The sequence below is a fragment of the Chenopodium album genome, chromosome 8 (assembly GCF_948465745.1).
Source record: "Chenopodium album chromosome 8, dcCheAlbu1.1, whole genome shotgun sequence".
NCBI lineage: Eukaryota > Viridiplantae > Streptophyta > Magnoliopsida > Caryophyllales > Amaranthaceae > Chenopodium > Chenopodium album.
The window spans coordinates 4,904,157-4,925,681 of record NC_137841.1 but is presented as its reverse complement, the minus strand read 5'-3'; the positions used below and the strand labels follow the sequence as shown (position 1 = coordinate 4,925,681).

At 35.7% G+C, this 21,525-nt stretch overlaps 1 pseudogene across 1 annotated transcript; it reads right to left on the bottom strand.

Annotated features, from left to right (window-relative positions):
• Positions 1-716: 716 nt before the first annotated feature.
• On the bottom strand, positions 717-19,792 carry LOC145555693 (uncharacterized; annotated as a pseudogene). Its single transcript, XR_014091538.1, has 5 exons — positions 18,918-19,792; positions 15,076-15,089; positions 10,144-10,197; positions 2,047-2,196; positions 717-1,001 (listed from the first exon to the last, which is right to left on the bottom strand). The product of XR_014091538.1 is annotated as an uncharacterized LOC145555693 (transcript).
• Positions 19,793-21,525: the final 1,733 nt, after the last annotated feature.

Sequence of the window (21,525 nt, the reverse complement as noted above, 5' to 3'; positions counted from 1 at the left end):
CATGGAGAAATGGAGCAACTTTATAATTTTATGCTTAAAATATGTTAAAATACTTCCTCTATTTTTTTAAAAAAGTTGCATCCCTTTGATTTTCACGAATTCATAGGCAATTTTTAAAGTGAAAAGAAAAAATAGGGCCCATGTGATAGAAAAGATAAGAGAGAATTTATTAGTTAAGAAAAGGTGATGCAACTAATTAGAAACTACCGTTGTAGAAAAGTGATGTAACTAAATAAAATAGAAGAAGTATGAAAAATTATTGTATACTAATGGCTATATACATAGCCTAATAAATGTAAATTCAGATTTCATCAATGTATTCCCCAATTTCTAGTCAAGTATATTTATAACCTACATCTTAAAATTTAAAATTGTTCAAGTAAGGGTTTTGGGGGGAGGGGGGGTCGGCTTACCTCTTAAAGATCCAAATTGAACTCGAAATTTGAAAAAAAAAAAAAAAGTATATACTTCGTTTGCGTATCAATATTGTTGGTTTTGACATAAAAAACAAGACACTTACATTTTTTTTTTTTTAATTCCGAGCTTATATTGGACAAGGATAAAAGCAACCCTTAAAACCTTAACAAAGCAATTTTCGCAGAAAAAAATTAATGACATGCAAAACGAATTACTTACATACGTAATTTTTTTTTTATTGAAATGGGATATTATTTGTAGTAGAGCATACACTTCTTATGTGAAAAATGATAGTGTCTTTACCTACCAAACGATACATCTCTTTGCTGAAAAGAACGCAAAGCATCAAGGAACACATTTTCTTCGAAATCAGGTGCACAAGTGTGGTTATATAAAGATGAACATTGGCAATTTGCCACCCCAACAACATGCCATGGCGAAGCCGGCCGCCCGTTCTTATAAAAAGGTCAGGAATAGGTCTAGAGCGGAGGAAGGCAAGATGTTGTTCAATCAAATCTTCATTAACATCTTCTAATGTAATGCTTCCTTCCTTGACTTTATTGCAAATTTTCCTTGTTGCTTGATGCTAAATTATTTATGAGAGAATGAGTTGAATTGTATTGATGATCTTGGCTAATATTTATAGCCTACAAAAGATAACCTACACAATATAAACTCTATCATATAAACTTCCATAAATCTATCTTACAATATCACTAAGATATATTATTATCCTAAATATAATATCATAAGATCTATATGGAAAATATATCACAATAATATATTTTCTTATATTCCTAACACCCTCCCGCAATCGTAACGGCAGTAACACGAACGTTACGATTGGAAATTCGCACTTTGTTGAAGTCGATCAAGTTGCACCTCTCTGTTGATGTTGCCTTCAATTTTTTTTATTTAAAAAAAAAAAACAAACTTTTGCTACCACGGCCCTTTGTTGGTGTCCATGGTCTTCTGTCACGGCCCTTTGCTGGTGTCCGTGGTCTTTTGTCACGGCCCTTTGCTGGTGTCCGTGGTCTTCTTTGCCACGGCCCTTTGCTGGTGTCCGTAATCTTCTTTGCCACGGCCTTTTGCTGGTGTCCGTGATCTTCTTTGCCAGGCCCTTCGCTGGTGTCCGTGATCTTTTGCAATTTTTTTTTTTGTTTTTAATAATAAACAATACGCCAAACGTGGCTTTTTTTCATCTCCATGGAGATGTATTACGGAGAAAACTAACTCACATAGTCCTCTAACCAAAAAATTCAAATTAAAGAATAGAAATTTCAAAGACTATTAATATAGCGGAAGCAAATTATATGAATCCCACCGGTGGGTTTAACTTTCTAACCCACCGGCAGGGGGGAATTTTTTTTGAACGGTTCCAAGATTTAACCTGCTCTTGATACCATGCTAAATTATTTATGAGAGAATGAGTTGAATTGTATTGATGATCTTGGCTAATATTTATAGCCTACAAAAGATAACCTACACAATATAAACTCTATCATATAAACATCCATAAATCTATCTTAGAATATCACTAAGATATATTATTATCCTAAATATAATATCATAAGATCTATATAGAAAATATATCACAATAATATATTTTCTTATATTCCTAACACTTGAACTATGTCACTATGTGAACTGTAGCATACTGGAAAGACTACATCAAGATGTGTGTTGTCTTTTGTTGCATCCTCCACTTTCTTTATTGTGGCTTGAAGTGATTTAGACAACAAGTACTTTTCTCCTATCGTTGACACTCTTACTCCATTCCTGTTTCACAAGGGTTGCAAAAAAACAAAAAGGATAAAGCCAATGATAGGTAGATTTGGTTGTTGAATTGGTTGTTTGATATTGTCTAGTAGGTTGGGTAATAAAAAAGATGATATTAGAAAATTAATTAAAGTATAAATTATGGTGAATTCAACCTGATAAGATCTCACATTACTATATTTTTCCTCAGGTAGGTCAAAGCTAGCGTTGTAGTTTCAATACGACGGAGGAAGTTTTAGATAAACATAAATCCTTTGTTCCTTTAATTTTGGAACATAGCTTCCAAAAGCACAATTTAACCCTTAATTAAACAATGGTATCAATCATGAAAGTTCATATTATGTAACTATACCTATTAAGACAAATTTACCAAAACTCTACAAGACTATCATTTAACTAACAAAAATAATGGATTAAAAGAGTAGTGTAAATAGTGTCAAATGTGCATATATATAGGTTAACTACCAAAGCAATGTAGCTAGGTTAAGAGTCTATCTAGTAACTGTGTCAAGAATATTACATTCAGCGCATTTTGTGTGTGACTAGCCACACCATGTGGTCGCTTGTTAAAAAACAACCTTTATAACACTAACGTGTAACCCCTACAAAAATGATGAATTCACCCAAGTAATACTGACCAAGTAACCCTTATAACACTAATAAACTATTTCTCATGATGGCTAGCCACACAGTGTAGGCGTGTGGCCGGCCACATATAAAGTTGGTGTTCAACATTAGTATAATCTCCTCATAACAAATGAATTGTATAGCATCTCAAAAAAGAAAAATGAACCATAATCTTTTTTTTAACAAAAGGAGGAGATATATTAGATTAAAAGGCTAGAGCCTTAATATTTACATAATACATCACATTGTTTTCACATTGAAAGCTGATGCTATAACAAAAGTTAATATGATTAATATTCCCCCCATTATCAACTAAACTCCCTTGGAGTTGAATATGTACATCATTTACATTCCCAAAAGTGAACCACATTCATAACTAGCACCCCAAAAAACTACAAACATTCAAAGCAAAGAACTCCTGGTCATCAGTTTTGCTGGTTAGAAGACGAAGCAGCACGTACTTGAGCTTTCTCCACCTCATATAAATCTGAAACGCAATCAGGAACAAAGTAATGGGTCTTGTAACCAATAGCCATTTCTCTTCCAAAGATTGCAAGACGGTGAGCAAGCTCATTCTTCTCACGAGGGACATGAGTAATAACAGCCACTTCAAAGCTTCTCAGAACAGCAGCCACATCACAGATAGCTGCTGCTAACTCATGGTGTGGATTTGGCCCAGTTGCCAGAAGCATGTTGCGAAGAGCCTTAGCATCCGTTTCGACAATAACTTTCTTTAACCTCAAGTCTTCCGCAATTGACAAACCATCATTCAAGGCATAAAGTTCAGCCAAAAAAGGAGAAATCGAATCATATTTGCAAGAGAATCCAACATACCAAGAACCATTCGATCTCCTAATTACCCCACCACCTGAAGAAACAGCAGAATTCAGCCATGCTCCATCCGTGTTAATCTTGAAGTATCCTTCTATTGGAGTTTCCCAATTAGAGCTTGAACCCACCTTACTCTTTCCCTTCTTGTTGTTTGAATCCTGTAAAATCCCATTGGAAAGTTTAAAATCAAAGAAAAATTTAGTAAAGAGAGAAAATGGACCTATTAATTTCTCCTCAAAAATACAGGAATTCCTATGAAGCCAAAGATGCCATAAAGCAGTAACAAAAACCAACTTCCATTTTTTATCTAAACCAAGATTGTAATTTATCCAAATATTCCAAGAAGAGTTTTTGAATATATTGAAATTAAAATTTTTTGGAAGATAAACTTTGGCAAATATATCATTCCATAAAATAGATGAAGAAAAGCAATCCCTAAACACATGAATATGAGATTCCGGGTACAAACTACATCTTGTACATATAGGAGAGATTAAGGGCATATACTTAGATAATGATTCAGCCACAGGTAAAATTTCATGAGCACAATTCCATAAGAACATCCTATATTTAAAGGGGGCTTGAATCTTCCAAACATTTTTCCAAGAACTAATATTAGGAGAAACAGTACACTTTCCTTTTAGAAGGAAATTATAAGCCGATCTAACATTAAAAATCCCATCCTTACTTAAATCCCAAGTAATGAAATCTTCCATTAAAGTATATTTAGGTAGAGGAGTGGCTTTAATCAAATTAATTATATTAACAGGAAGAAGATGTTCAATCTCATCAAGATACCAACATTTGTCCTTTATAATATTAGAAACCATCCAACAAGTCATATGTGAAGGAATAGGACTTATGATCACATCCTTCAAAGGAACATTACCAACCCAATGATGATTCCATAAAGATGTGGAAACACCATTACCTATACCAACTCTAAGACCCGAGGCAAGTAATTCCCTTCCTTTTAAAATATCTTTCCAAATTTGAGAATGATTAGGGCTACCATGACAATCAAAAAGACCATTTTTCTTTAAATATTTCTCATTAAAGATCCTAACCCATAACTTATGCGGCTTAGTCAAAATATTCCACCCTAACTTAACCATAAAAGCAATATTCCACAATCTCAACCTTCTTATTCCTAATCCTCCAATTTGCATTGGTTTAGTGACATGATTCCAATTTATTCTAGTTGAATATCTAGTTTTATCAACTTTATTCCACAAGAATTTTCTACAATTTCTTTCAATATCATCACAAATAGAAACAGGAAGAATACTAGTTTGCATCAAATAAACAGGAAAAGCAGAAAGCACAGACTTTACCAAGGTACACCTACCTGCCAAATTTAATAACTTGGATTGCCATCCTTTAATCTGATTGAAAGTTTTATCAAGTAAACCGAAATAATCACATTTTTTCAGTTTATTAGGATGAATTTCAACTCCTAGATATTTACCAAAGGAGGTAGTAGAAGTGAAATCAAATTCTGTGACTATGTCCTTTCTTATATTATGATTCATCTTTCTTAGAAAAATGACAGTGGATTTACTTTGATTAACTCTCAATCCTGAAAAGTCTCCAAAGTCTTGCAAAACTTGCATGATTATTTGGATGTTATTTTTAGAAGCTTGTCCAAAAAGGAACACATCATCAGCATAAAAAATATGAGACAAAGAAATTGATTTTGTTACCTTAATTGGCTTCCAAACTTTTTGGTTAACTTTTTCTTCTATCATTAGAGATAATCTCTCCAAGCACAAAACAAAAATATATGAAGACATTGGATCACCTTTTCGGATTCCTCTAGTTGGCTTAAATTCCGAGGTTATTTCTCCATTCCAAAGAACCGAAATTTGTGGAGAAGTAATGCAAAACATGATAAGCTTAACAAAATTCATCGGGAAATTAAAACCAACTAAGGTTTCCTCAATAAAGTTCCATTCAAGGCTATCATAAGCCTTAGTCAAATCTAGCTTTAAAGCCATAATATTTTTCCCAACCTTAGCTTTATGGAAAATATGTGACATTTCTTTGATTATTATCACATTATCTTCAATTCCCCTTCCTTGGATAAAACTCGATTGTAAAGGACTCACCAAATTATTCAGATAGGAACGAAGCTTACTCGAAATAATTTTAGTAATTAATTTATACACAGTGTTACAAAGCCCTATAGGTCTGAATTGAGTTAAATTTTCAGGCTTTTCAACTTTAGGAATTAAAGAAATATAGGATTTATTAATATCCTAATTAAAAGAACTATTAATAAAACTATCAGCACAAACCTTATGAAGAATTTTGCCTAAAAAATCCCAATTTGCTTGAAAAAATTTCGGTTGAACACCATCTGGGCCAGGGCATTTCATTGGCTCCATGCTAAAAAGACATATACGAACCTCATCCAAACTAGGAATAAAATTAGCTAAAATATTATTTTCACTTATCAACAGCTTATTAACAGGATTAAAGTTACCAAAACCCCCCCTATTATTAATCTTCGATTGGAAAATATTGTGATAAAAATCAGTTGCCATTTTCTTCAAAATTGAATCATCACTAATCCAATTTCCAGTAGAATCCTTGAGGCATAAAATTTTTCCTCTACTCTTTTTAATTTTGGCTATAATGTGAAAATATTTCGTATTTAGATCACCATTTTTGCGCCAATCAATACCCGCCTTTTGAGCCCAAATAATTCTCTCCTTATCATAAATATCTTTTAATTCCTTTAGGAGATCTTTTTCCAAATTAATGAGGAAATTCGAATGATTTTTAGCTAAAAATTTTTGGATACCCCCAATTCTAGCTAAAAGTCTATCTTTTTTATATTTTAAATTTCCAAAAATATTATGATTCCAATCCTTAATATTATCTTGAAACTTTTGCATGCCTAATATATAATCATCAAAAGGTTCAAGCCAGTTATTAACAAAAAAATCTTTGAAATTTGGATGAGACAACCAAACTTCCTTGCAACGCAAAGGAAAGGAGCCATTTACCTTAGGGTTATCACAACATATTAAAATTGGAGAATGATCAGAGTAAGTAAATGGAAGATGAAATACCTTAGTGTGCGGAAATTGCTCCACCCAAGCAGCATTACCAAGAGCCCTATCCAAGCGTTGCCTAATCAAGGTTGCTCCCTCCCTAGCATTACTCCAAGTGAACGGATTACCATTGCAGCCCATGTCGAAGAAGCCAGCAGCATTAGTGAAATTGTTCATATCACGACACTGAGCATGCCTAAAACCACGCCCTCCAGATTTCTCAGATTGAGAAGTAACCTCATTCAAATCTCCAAAGAGCAGCCAAGGAGTACTAGGAGGTGGAAGATCCTCTTGCATGTCTCTCCACATCTCATGTCTTTCTTTTCGCGTGGAAGAAGCATGCATTCCGGTGATCAAAGCCTCTTTGCTCAAATTTTTGAAGTGAAAAAGAGCATGAAAAAAGGAAAAGTCCTCCTTAAAATCAGCAATATCAACAACATTTTTCCAAAAGAGCCATATACCACCCCTTTTATCATTAGTTTCAATTGCTTTAAAATCATGAAAGCCCAATTGCAACATAACTTGCCTTGCCCTTAAATCATCAGATTTAGTTTCAAGAAAAACAAATACAGCAGGATGATGGATATTTACCAAATGCCTTGCATGTGGAATAAATTCATCTCTACAAGCCCCCCTTACATTCCAAAGGATAAACTTCATCTTCAAATTCGGAAGAGGTCTCTGAAGAGTGATCGAAGGGCGATCAGTCGGCTGCGGGTTCGGAGGAAGATAGTACACTTCCCAATCCCTCCAATATGCATCCATCCCTATCGGTAGAACATCCTCTAGGGATAACGGTGTCATCTGAGCCACGATCTCTCTCGGTCCCTGTAGAAACCGGTAATATCTTATCTGCAATTGCATCCCCACCACCGCTTCCTGAGATATGAAGGTTGTTATAAGGCGATTTGCCATGTTTTGACCTCTAGTTTCTAATCGCAAGTGAAAAACAGGGATTCTTCTTGGAATTTGAAAGGGGAATGTACGATCCCTTTCCTCTGCCCGTAGGATTGATAGTGCTTCCTGCTTCCTTTTCAAAGCATCCAACAGTCTCACCGCTCCGGTGAACTCCGTCGGAGATCCCGGCATTTTCTTGATCAAAAGAGTTTTTATCATCGGGGAGGATGGGAACAATTGAAGAGTTTTCGCCTTCGACCCTGAGCTCGACCCCTGTTGCAACTCGTAAACTGGAACACCCTGTAGAATCGGCTCCTTCCCTGAGATTGAGCATTGTATTCCTGATTCGAGACCTTTCGTCTCTGATAAGTTATTATGGGTAATATTTGAGGAGATGAAGGTTGATTCTGATCTTGCATGGCTAGAATTTAGAGAGTTTGAAATGTTTAATTGGGAATCCGAATTGATTTCTAATATATGTGAAGAAGAGGAGTTATTCTCTGTTGCTGCTCCACCAAGAGAAGATAGAGAAGCCGAAATCAATGGCTTAGATTGAACATCAAGTTGCATTTCATCCAAGTGTTCACTTGAGATTGACACCTTAGCATTAATGCCATCTGTAGCTTCCAATATTTTACTTGGAATTTCATCCACCATCATTACTTCTAATTCGTTATTATCACCACTAACTGTCTTTGAATTTGAAATTGAAGCCATTTTATTAGTAGTAATTACAGCACTAATATTTTCATTAGTTAAATTATCAGTAACAGCTTTACTTGGAACTAAAACATCTAAATCCTTTATACATTCAGGATTTGTTACATTTTTTTTATCGACTTCTTTTTTTTTTATAAACTAAAAGATTTTTATTTGAATTAAAACCTTTTTTATTATTATAATTATCAACAATAATCGACTTATTATTCTGAGAGTTGTTATTATCAACTCTAACTTTAGAATTAGCCTTAGGAATATTATTATTATTATTATTATTATTATTTTTGCTATTCCTGTCCACCAACTTAGGATTAGGCTTTCTTTTATTAGTGACTAAGGTCCATGGGGGCCAAAATCCCCATGAGAATCATTTTCAGCCAATACCTGAAATGAGTTAGAGTTTGAATGTGATCCAACCAAAGTATTGGGCTTTGAAGCTAAAGATTTATCAATTGGAGGCCCACTAGTTAAAACAGATTGTGAAATATCATTTTTAGATAACAAACCATCCTCATTAGAGGTAGAAGCCAAATTTGATTTCCCAATCTTCATTTCTTGCTGTCCAACAGAACCTGATTCACATCCAACTTCACCAACTCTGGTCAACATGCAAAGAGATTGAACATGGCCCACCTTTCCACAAGTAAAACACAAATTGGTGATATTCTCATATGAAATTGCTTGCCACGCGCCACCTATCCAGACTTTTGTCACCAAAGGCTTGTTAAGGTCTATCTCAATACATACTCTGGCATACCTTCCTCTTGTAAGCCTATCAGTCGCATAATCCACCCGAATTGGAGTACCAGCCAACTTTGCTATTTGGAATAATGCCGATTTGTCAAAATACTCCACAGGAAGCTCAGTAAATCTGATCCACACCGTCATTTTATCAAACGGATTTTCCGAAGCTCTGAAATTTGGCCTCCATTTAGTCATCATTAAATAGTGATCGAACACAAACCAAGGACCACCAAACAAAGCCCTTTCATAATCATCTTCCATTGTAAACCGAAAGAGGAAAACATTATGGCCAAGATCTATTGTTTCTAATCCCCCCTTCACCTTCCACATTAGGCGAGCTCGATTAAGCATAAAAGCAGGACGAATAGATGCTCCCAAGCATTTACCCATTAAAGTCAAACTCCATGGTTTTCTCAGACGATCCAGAGTTAATTTATCAAAACTAACTGATAAATTTGTATCAGGACTTAAAACCTCCTCCTGAGACCATTCAGTTGAAGTAGCAACAATTTTTCGTGCTTCTTCAAACCACTGAGAAGAGGTCGCAACCACCTCCCTAAAACTAGACATAGTAAGAGGCTTTTGATGTAAATCAACCATCTCCTCATCATGAGGATGAGGAGGATCAGGTGGATCCTTAGAATCCACCATTACAAACTGCAAAAAACTTTATAAACACTTCTTTTCTAGAGAGAGAAAACTAGAGAGAGAAGAGAGAAAAACAAAAAAAAATGAACCATAATCGACATCAAAGAATGACTCTTTTCATTATTTATTTGTTCTTTTTTTTATATATATAATTAATTCTCGTTACTTTGCTTTATTCTGTTTTTGGTTTATTTTATACTACTTAGTCCTTTAACCTCACACTAATTACAGGTCTTTACATATTATCTCTTACTTTACTCACATTTTTTCTTACACCCAACCACCTTTTTATATTTGATTTCATACTTATCTTACATGCACGCATTTATTTACTTATTTATTTTTAATATTTTTCTTAAATTGTGTATCCATACAACACTTGATATATGAGTAGTACATATGTAAAGTATGGATTGAGTACCTTGTGAAATATTCCAGTTCTTCCTCTAAATGTATTTCAAACTGATTTAGACATTGATGTATCCATTTTATATAGTATTTTACCCCCGTCCCTTGGTCATAGTTAGTAGTGTTTTTGGCTCTTTAGAGCCACTTTTATTACTAATTGGTGTTTTCTAGTGTTTTCGTAGATTTGGTTGACTTTTGCAGGGATTTATGCTTTTGGAGTATTTTCCCGAGATATTTAGGAGCAATCACGAGCACTGGAGAAGCACGACCAGATTTTATAGCCCAGGGCCGGTTGGAGCCATCGAACCGGTGATTAAGGGCTCGGTAGAGGTGATACCGGGGCGTTTGGACCGAGTATTCAAGACCCAAAGAGGAAACCTAGATTGGCCCGAAGAATTGGAGCCCAATCGAAGTCCAAATATTGGCCCAAATGATCCGCCCGGCCAAAAAGGCTGGCGCCCGGAGGCGCGCCCGGCCGGGCGGGAGAAGCGCCCGGTGACGCGCCCGGCCGGGCGCGAGTTAGCTATTAAAGATAAAAAGGCGCGCCTGATCGGGCGGTGCCTCGCCCGATCGGGCGCGTGTTTATTTAGGAGACGATTAGAGTCGTATTAATTTGTTTTAGTTTAGGATTTTTGTACGGAGTATAAATACTCCTCCGTAATACGTTTTTAGATCGTCTCTTCTTTTGGGGGGATCTTCTTCTTCTTCTCTTAATCCTTTCTCCTAGACTTTCTCCCTCTACTTAGTTTTCTCTCTCTTAATCTCTCTCTAAACTTTTGTTCTTATTTCTTTGATTAATTCCAGATTTACTTTGGTGACGATTTCTCTTCCCTTAAACTTAGTTATTTATTTTATTCCTTTGATCATGATTTATTTTATTGCTTTGCTTAGTCTATATTTAATAATGTGTGAGTAGTTTAATTTCTAGGGTTCATGGGGATCTAATAAATGATATGAAGGGGTAAATTATTGTTGTTGATTATTAATGCTAGATTAATTTCCTATTGATTGATTTAATGCTCTGTGACTAGATTAGGCCTATCTTTTATGCATGAGTTTGACAATATTGATTCAAGAATCGAGAGATGAGAATTAATGTTTAGGTCTAGTTTCAATAGGCAAGTTAATTTATAAATGGTTAAGTCAAGATTCGAGAGATGAGATTTAATACCGATAAGTTAATTGTGTGATTGTAATAAGTAGCGAGAGCCCTTTACAATCTGATTAATTGATGCATTGATGATTGACTATTATTGATTGTTGGTATTGCACGATGATTTCTTATTGGATTGTTTTAATGTTTTACAATTGCGGCTTGTAAAAGTATAGCAATATTAAATTGATGAATCGAGCAGATGTTAATTTGATATTAAAGGCTATTTTCAATAAGAACTTAGATCTAGTAAATTGCGAGAGCCTGTTAGGTCTATGTTGGTTAATAAATTGCGAGAGCCTGTTAATCATGTTATTTGTGCAATGTCAATGATTGATTACCCTATTTTGCCCCAGAATATTATTTATTGGTGAACCTATACCCTAGATCCTTTTATATATTATTTTCTCCCTTTTCTTACTCTTTTTAGTTTAGTTTCATATCCAACTTTTAATATTGGTTACTTAAATAATTTAGATTATAATATTTAATTAGGAGTAAAAAGACTTGTTTCCCTGTGGAGATCGACCCTACTTCCCTATCTACTTTAGTTAGTGAATTAGGTAATTATTTTTTATTAGGGGATACGACTTTACCTTGTCAAAATTTGGCGCCGTTGCCGGGGAAACGGTTTTATTTTTATTTCTAGTTATTATTAGAGTCTAGATTATTTTTAATTTATTATTATTATTATTATTTTAATTTTAATTTTTTTTTTTTATGAGTTGAAAATATCCATGCTTATGTCACTACAAGAATTATATAATTTTTATGCAGCACCTAACTACTGTAGTTGTCAACGTCTTTGTCATGAAAATCCTGAATGCCCTTATAGTGAGTTTTTTGTGCGTGCTCCGGATGATTTTAGAGTCTTTCCGTATACATATGATCATATTCGGAAACGATTAGTTGCTAATGAAAGTTATTGGAAGGCTCTTGATGAAAAAGTCTATGGACACTATAATAATATGAATGTTATTGAGGATGAAGAACCATCGGTTATAGAATTTGTGGTTGAAAAATCATTGGTTGACGAATCGGTGATTGAAAAATCATTAGTTGTAGAAACGGTGGTTGATAATTCCTTTGTTGATGATGAGGTTATTTGTGAGGGTAAAATTTTAAAGTCATTATCGGATGATAAAGACAATGACTACCTCCATGTTCGTTCTATTAATTCTAAATTTTTAGCGGAGGAAGTAGAAGGTTGTGGTGTATTTTTATCTCCCTCTTTTGATTTTTCTTTCTACCTTGAGTTCTCTTTATGTGCTCCTAACTTTTTCTTTATAGAGATAAATGTGCTTGCTATTAAGCCCTATATAGTGCTTAATGAAATGTTTGCAGGAGCGTTTGATAAGTTACTCAAGGCATTGAATTCTTCCGATTGAGAGAAGGAGTATGGTCGTGCGGGACCTAAATAAACCAGCGCTTTGCGGGAGGCAACCCGTATTTTTCTTGTTTTTTTTAGTCTTCTTTCTATTTCCTGTGAGAGGAGAGAGGAGAGAGTTTAATGAGTTTATTGAGTTGTACAGGTTAGAAGGAAAAGAGTTAGTCAAATTTGAAAAAAAGAGAAGGAGTCTCTCGTACCAAACATTGCCTCGGGCCCGACCGGGCGAAGGACCGCCCGACCGGGCGCGAGAGTTGACGAGTACGGATATTTCGACCGCCCGACCGGGCGGTATGGCGCCCGACCGGGCGCGAGAATGAAGAGAATTTAGAGGGTTTATACCGCCCTACCGGGCGGTGTGGCGCCCTACCGGGCGGTGTGGCGCCCTACCGGGCGGAGTGGCGCCCGACCGGGCGCGAGAGCGGATCAGCAAAACTGCTCCACTTTGACAGGCCATAACTTTTGCGTTTCTTATCCGTTTTTGGCGTGTGACCTATCGTTGGAAAGCTCTTCAAGTCTACTTTCCAATTCAATTGGAATCATTGAATTATCAATTATACATCAAAAGTTATGATCAGAATAGTGCGCCTGATTCAATTTTTATCTTTTTTCCACTAACACTTTGTTTCTTTCTTGCCCAACTTTGTTCCAATAAGATGCATTGCAATATTGAGGCTTTGGTGACATTGATGTGGTGATGATGAAGAGTAGTCACCTTGAATACTTGCTTCCCCTTAAGACAATGAGGACATTGTCTGATTTAGCTTGGGGGGAGGTTCTCGTGTTCATATGGTATATCTTTCACTCTCTCTCTTGGTATGCTTAGTGTAGTTTTACTGCTTTCCTAGTGTAGTTTTATTGCTTTCCTATAAGAAAAATACAAAAAAAAAATTGAAAACATAAAAAAATCCAAAAATACGTTCCAATGAATTGTAAATCATGCTTCTCTATGCCCCCATACTTGAGAAAATTTGTTTTGATTCTTGGTTATTGATGATAAGCATTGTGGACTTGTTGGTCATGATTTGAAGTTTAATTGCTTGGATGCCTAAACATGCGTCAATTTTGTCCAACTACTTGTGAATATAGTGCTTGACTAGTTGATTTGGTTAGGAATGTGTGTTTAGTTCCTGGTATGTCAATGAATTTGAGTATTGATTTGCAACTATGAGTAGTGTTTCATGACTCAATATTATGCACATGTGGAGGACGAAGGCATTTGTTCTTTTAGGTAGCCTTCAGATTTATTTAGATACATTTGTTCCCTTCTTGCTACCCATGTTGTTGCTTGTGCCCTTTTATTGTTTTTAGCCACATTACAAGCCATGTTTGCCCCGTTGGTTACTAGTCCCAAGCTTGGCTTGGGGGAGCTATTAGTGAGTGAGGTGAGGGAGTTTGTAGTGTGCACATTATTTGCACAGTTTGGGTGGGTTTGAGAAGTTATTTGTTCTTGATCATATTTTTGTTTTGATGAGTTTTATTGTGTATATATTTGAAAAAATAAAAGTGTGATGGAAAAAGGAAAAAAAAGAGAAGTTCAAGAAAAAAAAAAGTGAAAAAAAAAAGAAAGTGAACTTCTAGAAAAAAAATGAAAAGAAAAAGCAAAAGAAAAAAAAGTGTTTAATGTACAAATTGTCTAAGTGAAGGTTTATCAAAAGAAAAGAAAGAAAGAAGTTGAGTTTCAGTGTAAATAATTGAGTTTTGAGTTCAAAATTTGTTTATTCACTCTAGTTCCATATTATCATATTTTTATGAGTGAAATTGTGAGTGTTGGGATTGTTTATGTTGTTTGGAGTAGTATTTGGTGGATTTGTGTTGGAGTTAGTTTTGTTGGAGATGTGTATGATCATTATATTTGGTCATGGGTTTATTAGGATATGGCTCCCTTGTAGCAAGGCTTTTCTCTCACATATTCCCAAATTTATCCTACCCTTTACCCTAGCCTTACATTACAAGCTTTAAAAGACCTTTTGACCTTGTGCATAGAGTTGTGTGGATGTGAAAGTGTTGTTTATCAATGCGAGTTATGACTTGACATATTCCGAGTCGACTATTAGGTTGTGTGCTTATCTTTTTAAACACACGAGTGTGTGAGTTTGGGAGGGCATTGTTCACATAAAAGGGTGGTTGGAGAGCGATCGAGTACATCTTTTACTCGCCACATAAATGAGAGTCGAGTGTGTGAGCACTAGTCTTGAATTCTATATGCTCTTGTGGTTTGCTTTGTTTGACAATTGTTAGGGAAGAAAGGTAATTGGATGGATTTGATTGGTTGACTCTGAAGCGTGTTTATTTGATTTACCTTGGATCGCTTGTGCTTGATTTTTACTTATTGGGGTGAAGCATATTTATTGATTCATTGATGAGATCTTTGCTTAGGGACAAGCAAAGGTTTGGCTTCACATAAATCGACTTCTTCCTGCAATGTAAAAATTTAGGAGGAAACGTTAGAAAAAAATTAGGGTTCGTTTGACATCACTGTGGTTTTCTGTTTTTTAGTTTTTTGTTTTTTTAAATCATATGATATATATTATGTAATGAATAAAAAAAAATTAGTCAAATTTATTAAAATTATGATAATTTTGAAAGCTGACAACCAAAAAGTGGAAACACCTTTTTCTTGTTTCCTGTTTTTGGTTTTTAGTTTAAAAAAAAAAAAAAAAAAAAAAAAAAAAAAAAAAACAGAAAACAAAAAACAAAAAACAATGCCAAACAAGCCCTGAATTTGCAAGGAGGATTTATCCATCTATTAATGCTTATTTATGTAATTTGCAGGGTATTCAAACTTATTTAAATGTTACACATAATATTAGATACTTTTTCTATTTTCAAATGATGTTTCTAATATCTTTATTTACACACATACCAAAAAAATTTATTCGACATATTTGAGAGGGCCTTTTATTTGAATTGCTTGGTAGGGAATAAAAGGTGTAAGAACCTTAAAATGAACCCATACTTGAAGAAAGATAGAGAATTTTCATTTGTCATGAAAAAAATAAAAACAAGAACATCTTCATTGAATGACTTTTAACTTGTTTACTGGAAAGAGGTGGGACAACTAGTGTTGGATAGCGTTCATCAGTTCCTGAGAACGGGGAATATGCTCAAAGAATGGAATCAATCTCTCCTGATTCTTATTCCAAAGGTTAAGACCCCAAAGTTAGCTAATCAATTCAGACCGATTAGCTTATGCAACACAATCTATAATTGCATCTCTAAATGCCTGGTAAAGAGGCTAAAGGTTGTTCTCCCGAGCTTGATTACGGAGAATCAGAATGCTTTTATCCCAGGAAGATACATGGAGGATAATATTCTCTTGAGCCAAGAATTAATGCATCTTATCAACTCTAAGAAGGGGTCGAACTTCACAGCAGTCAAGATTGATATGTCAAAAGCTTATGACAGAGTTGAGTGGCTTTTCTTACTTAAGGTTGTTCAAGCCTTTGGGTTCTTAGGGCATTGGATTAGGATGATCTCACAATGCATTTCAACAGTGAGCTACAAAGCTATCATCAACAGGAAAGTCACCGATCATTTCTTGCTAGATTGTGGTTTAAGGCAAGGGGATCCTCTTTTGCCTTACCTTTTCATATTTTGTATGGACATCCTATCTAGAATGATACTGCTAGCAGAGGATATAAACCAGTTCAAAGGCCTGAAAGTCTCGAGGAGATCACCTTCCATTTTACATCTCTTCTTCGCTGATGATGCAATGCTCTTTTTTAAAGCCAATGATGAGGCTTGTATGTGTGTTGGGGACATTCTTCAGAGGTTTGGTTCAGCTTCTGGTCAGCAACTGTATTTAGAGAAGTCATTCATCAAATTCTCCCCGGGGGTGACTGATAGTAAAAAGCAAGAGGTGAGAAGGATTCTAGCAATGGATGAAACAAAGAACATGGGGATTCATTTGGGAGCTCCGATTGATATCCGGGGAAGGAAAAGTCACTCCTTCCAGTTCTAGGTAGATAAAGTCTCCGATAAGATTGTTTCGTGGGCTTCCCTACGTCTTTCACAAGCAGCCAAACTGATTCTTATCAACATAGTTCTGGTTAGTATTTCAGCTCATGTGATGTAATGCCTCAAAATCCCGCAGAGCATCGCCAATAAAATTGATTCTCTAATCTCAAGGTTCTGGTGGGCTAATAATGGGAATACTGGCATGCACTGGGTTAAAAGAGTTGTCACTCATTTCCCAAAAAGCATGGGAGGCCTCGGAATTAGGGGGGTTTCGAGCTTAAATGACGCCCTTCTTTTCAAACAAGCAACAAGAATGCACCTAGATCTGCAGCTTCTGTTGTCCAGGGTATATACAGGTATGAAGCCCTGCGGTATTTGCTCAATGGCCATGCCTTATGTCAGGAAAGGAAACTCTTCGATGGGGAGAATTGGGATTCAAAAGGCCATAGGTACTTTCAAAAAAGGTTTTGCGTGGAAAGTTGGTAATGGGAGTAGTTTTAAAGCAATCAGTATGCCATGGGTCAATGGAGAGATTCCAACTGTTAACCCAAACCAAACACTAAGAGCAGCTTTGAATTGGAAGGTTGATGACTTTATTGATAAGGAAACATGCACTTGGAAAGTGAGAAAGGTAAGAGAATGTTTTGAATGGGGGAGTGCGAGGGAGATTCTTTCTATGGAGTTACCATCCACAAATGAGGACGATTATATATACTGGAAATTCCCTCCATCAGGGAGGTATACAATAAAAACGGGCTACTATTTTCTCATGAAATAAGAGGATCCAGGATACGAAATCATCGCCAATGATAAGGATCAAGAGTTCGTGAAACTTATATGGAGAATGAATATTCAACCTAAATGGACGATATTTTTGTGGAAGCTTTACCACAATGGGATTGCAGGCAAGGAAAACCTAGCCGCAAGGGGCATACAGATAGATGAAACCTGTGGAAACTGTGGGTTAGACTCGGAGGATAGTCAACATCTTTTCAGATTCTGTACTCTAGCGAAAGAGCTCTGGGAAAACAGTGCCCTGACAATTCGCTCTGACTCTGAAGGATACAATTCCTAGGAATTGGTTCCAATTATATATCCTGTTGTTCAATAGTGAGGATGGGAAGCATAGTAACCGTATAGTTCTATTTATTGCAACCTTATGGGGGCTATGGAGAACGAGGAATGCAAGGTGTTTCAATGGTAGTGGAGGAGGAGCCAGCTTGGTAATTGAATTCACCAACCAAGCAATGAATGACCATGAGACCTTCACGCTTAATGAAGAGAGACATTATTGTATTGAAAGCAATGAAAGAGGGTGCCTACCCACCCGCCGGGGTTTAATTATGTTCATTTGGGGCAAGAAAGGGAAGACTTTGGAAATTTCCTGATAGAGGTTGATGGGTCGTGGGACAGAAGGACTAAGAGGGCAGGAATTAGATGGTCAGTAAGGGGGGATGGGATCGATACAGGAAAAGGAGGAAAGCATGGAACAGCAAATTCAGCACTACAATGTGAGGCTTGGGCATGTTTGGAAGCTATGAAATGGGCCCATTCAGAGGATAAACATGGTCTCCTAATTCTATCAGACTCTATTAACCTTATCTCCAATCTCCGGGGCAGCACAGGTAAGGACATTGAGATTTCATTGACGATAAATGAGATAAGGAAGGTGGGCGCCTTATTCACAAAATGCACCATCATGAAGGTCTCAAGAGACCAAGTACAAAGGGCACACAACATTGCTAATTAAGGAGTGCCGGGCTACTACTATTAATTCTTTTTAGTTTTTTGTTCCCTTTGCTCTTGTCAAAAAAAAAAAAAAAACACAAAAGACTTTTAACCAACACTGTAATATAAAATCAAGTCCAAGGGTCATCTAGAGATGTATATTTTCTCATTTGATGATTGAAAGAGTAAAAAATTCGATCATTTGTTACACCTTGCATCCGAACGCATATAAAATTTTTCAACTTTTATTGGAAGGGCGGCCAAGCATGTATACTTTCAAAAGATTTTATTTTTATCTTTGCAAGTTGCACATGAGTTATTATTTGAAGAAATATAAAGCATTTGTAATGGGACAAAAAGAAATATTCTTTTATACTCATAGCAAACGACCTAAAATGAAATGTTAAGTACAACTATAAGATAAAAAAAGAAAAAGAAAAAAAAAACTTCAAGTATTGTACCCTTTGTAAACGACCTAAAATGAAAAGTTTTTTTAAAAAAAAAGAAAAAGAAAAAAAGAGAGAGGGGGAGAGAGAGAGAGAGAGAGAGAGATGGATACCTTGGATCGCATTTTAAAATTTTCAAGACCGTACACGTAGAGTGTGACACTACTAACTTTCCATTTGAGACAACACTCGATAGACCTCTTGATAGCCTGATAAAAAGGGTTATAATCAAGATCTAGGGCATGGGTTTTATGCCATCTCCTAGATCCATCCAAGGTTAAAGCCACATGTTTAGGGATAATAAACTCTTCTTCTTGATTCAAAGCTTCTTCATCATTTTGTGTACATTTTGTTGGTGCAAGGAAATGACACAAGGATCTCGAATTGTTCTTAGTTCTAATGAAGTTATAATCTGAGTTGTATTTGGGTAAAATTGGATTGTATTTTGCTGATGGTTCAACTAATTTTTTTGACGATGCTAATACAGAGAAGCCATTTACTCGCATCAAACGTAGCATCTTTACTTGGTAAGTTTTGCTATTTTGAATAATAGGTTACCGGGGTTGGAGTATGCATGGACGTATGGTGTTGGTTTTGTGAACCACTAAAATGATCTACTTATATTCCCAAGTTTGCAGCTTCAATAAAGCAGTGGCGGATCCAGAGTTACATAAAAGTATAATTGTACCCCATTCTCAAAAAATAAACAAAATAAAATCAATATTTGATTGGAGCTCACTTTTAATCAAGAAAACCAGAATATAGTGTTCGAGAAGAAAAGACAATCGCATTGTAATGATAATTGATGACTTCGAAAAATATGAACACTCTGATCAATTAAAAAAAAAAAAAAAAAGACATACTTTTTTGAAGGCAACATCACTAGATTAGTGTATTTTGACTTCAATACAAAGAAGAATTTTCAATCACAACGGTCGTATTTTTGTTGTTACGATTGTGGAAGGGTGTTTTTTTTTTTTTTAAGGGATTTGTGGGAGGGAGTTAGAGATATGAGATATAATCAATATCGATACATATATGTTTGATAAATTTTCCATATTGCTTTCATTATTTTACAAAGTTTCATATGGCTGGCTGCACCACGCGATTAGACACTATTTTTTGAATTCTTCTTCTCTCTCTTTCTCTCTCCTCTTTTCTTTTTTCGTCCCATTAGCACACCTAACCCAACTTGACCGAGGTGGCAGGAGGGGATAAGTTGGCGGTGGTAGTGGGTCGGGGGAGGGAGCTCCTCGTACTCCGTCGCCGAAAAATAAGTTAGAGGTTTTTAAGGCCAAATTCAGCCACATAAACTCTAAATCTAGAGTTCTCATGGTCGAATTTGGCCTTTTTAACCATATTTGAAGTGATATTCAAAACCATCATTAATCTTTAACGTATTTGTTCGTTTTTTTTTATTTATGATTTTAGTTTTTTTTTTTTTTTTTTGGTTTTTTTTCCCCAGTTGTGGGTTTGATTTGGTTGGATCTAGGTTTACTGATTTTTTTTAAGGTTTGGTTGTGGTTTTGGTTGGATCTGCGCATGGATGCTGGTGGTACGGGAGTTGGTGGTGGCATAACACTTGTTCGATTTGGGCGTGGTTGCTTGTGGTACGGGAGTTGGTGGTGGCATGCTTGCTAGGAGTGGTTGCTAGTGGCTTGGGGTAGTGGGTACGAAAGTGGTTGTTGGATGGGTGTGGTTGCTGGTGGTGTGGAGTTTAAGGGTGGTGTAGGATTAGGGGTTACTAGGTCGGGGGTTACTAGGTTGATCAGGGCTTACTTGGTCGGCCTTAGGGATTACCAGGGCGATCAGGGGTTACAAGGTTAGTCAGGGGTTACTTGGTCAGGGATTTACTTGGTCGGTCAGGGATTACTACGTCGGAGGGGTTAATAGGTTGGTAAGAGGTTATTAGGTCGAAGGGGTTACTTGTGTGTTAGCTAAAGATAATATATTTAGGATTATTATTTATGTTAAGATATTATTTAGTGGACTTTAGGATTATGGTTATGGTTCAAGATATTATTTAGGTTTTTTTTTATTTTAAGATATTATTAAAATAGAATCTTTATATTAAGATATTTTTTAGGAATGTTGTTTCTTACAAATATCTTATAATTTTAGGTTTTGTATAAATACTCTACCATGAATAGTAATCGAATCAATCTATTAAATTATTACCCAAATTTGTCAAGAGTATTAGGGTCCAATTATTAAGTTAATTAAAGCCCAAATGCCAAGATATTTGTTACGTAGTAATACAATTAATTTTTTTTTTTTATGTTTATTTTTTTATCAGTAAGGTACACGGGGAACGGCCCCCACCCCTATCACATGAATAGGACGGGGGGATATGGAGTCAAACCCCTAATCAACCACTTTGGGGGGGGGGGGGGAATGGTTGGACTAACCATCCCTCCATCTCCTACATCCTAATTAATACAATTGACTTACAAAAAGCAATTTAGGGCAAATCTCAAAGTTCATTTAATTTTCCCATTTTCTCACACTTATCAAGAAAGCATTTAATTAAGCATTATACTCTCTTATTTTTAAATTAGTAAGGAAGACCGCGACACGACCTCAACCCTCACGATTTATTAGACATAATGTTTATAGGTCATTTGAGAACAGAGGAGAGGGTAAGAGAATCTTTACCCCAAATATGCTAATTTGATAGGATTCTAACATATGAGCTCTAAATCTAAGGTAAGAAATTTGTCA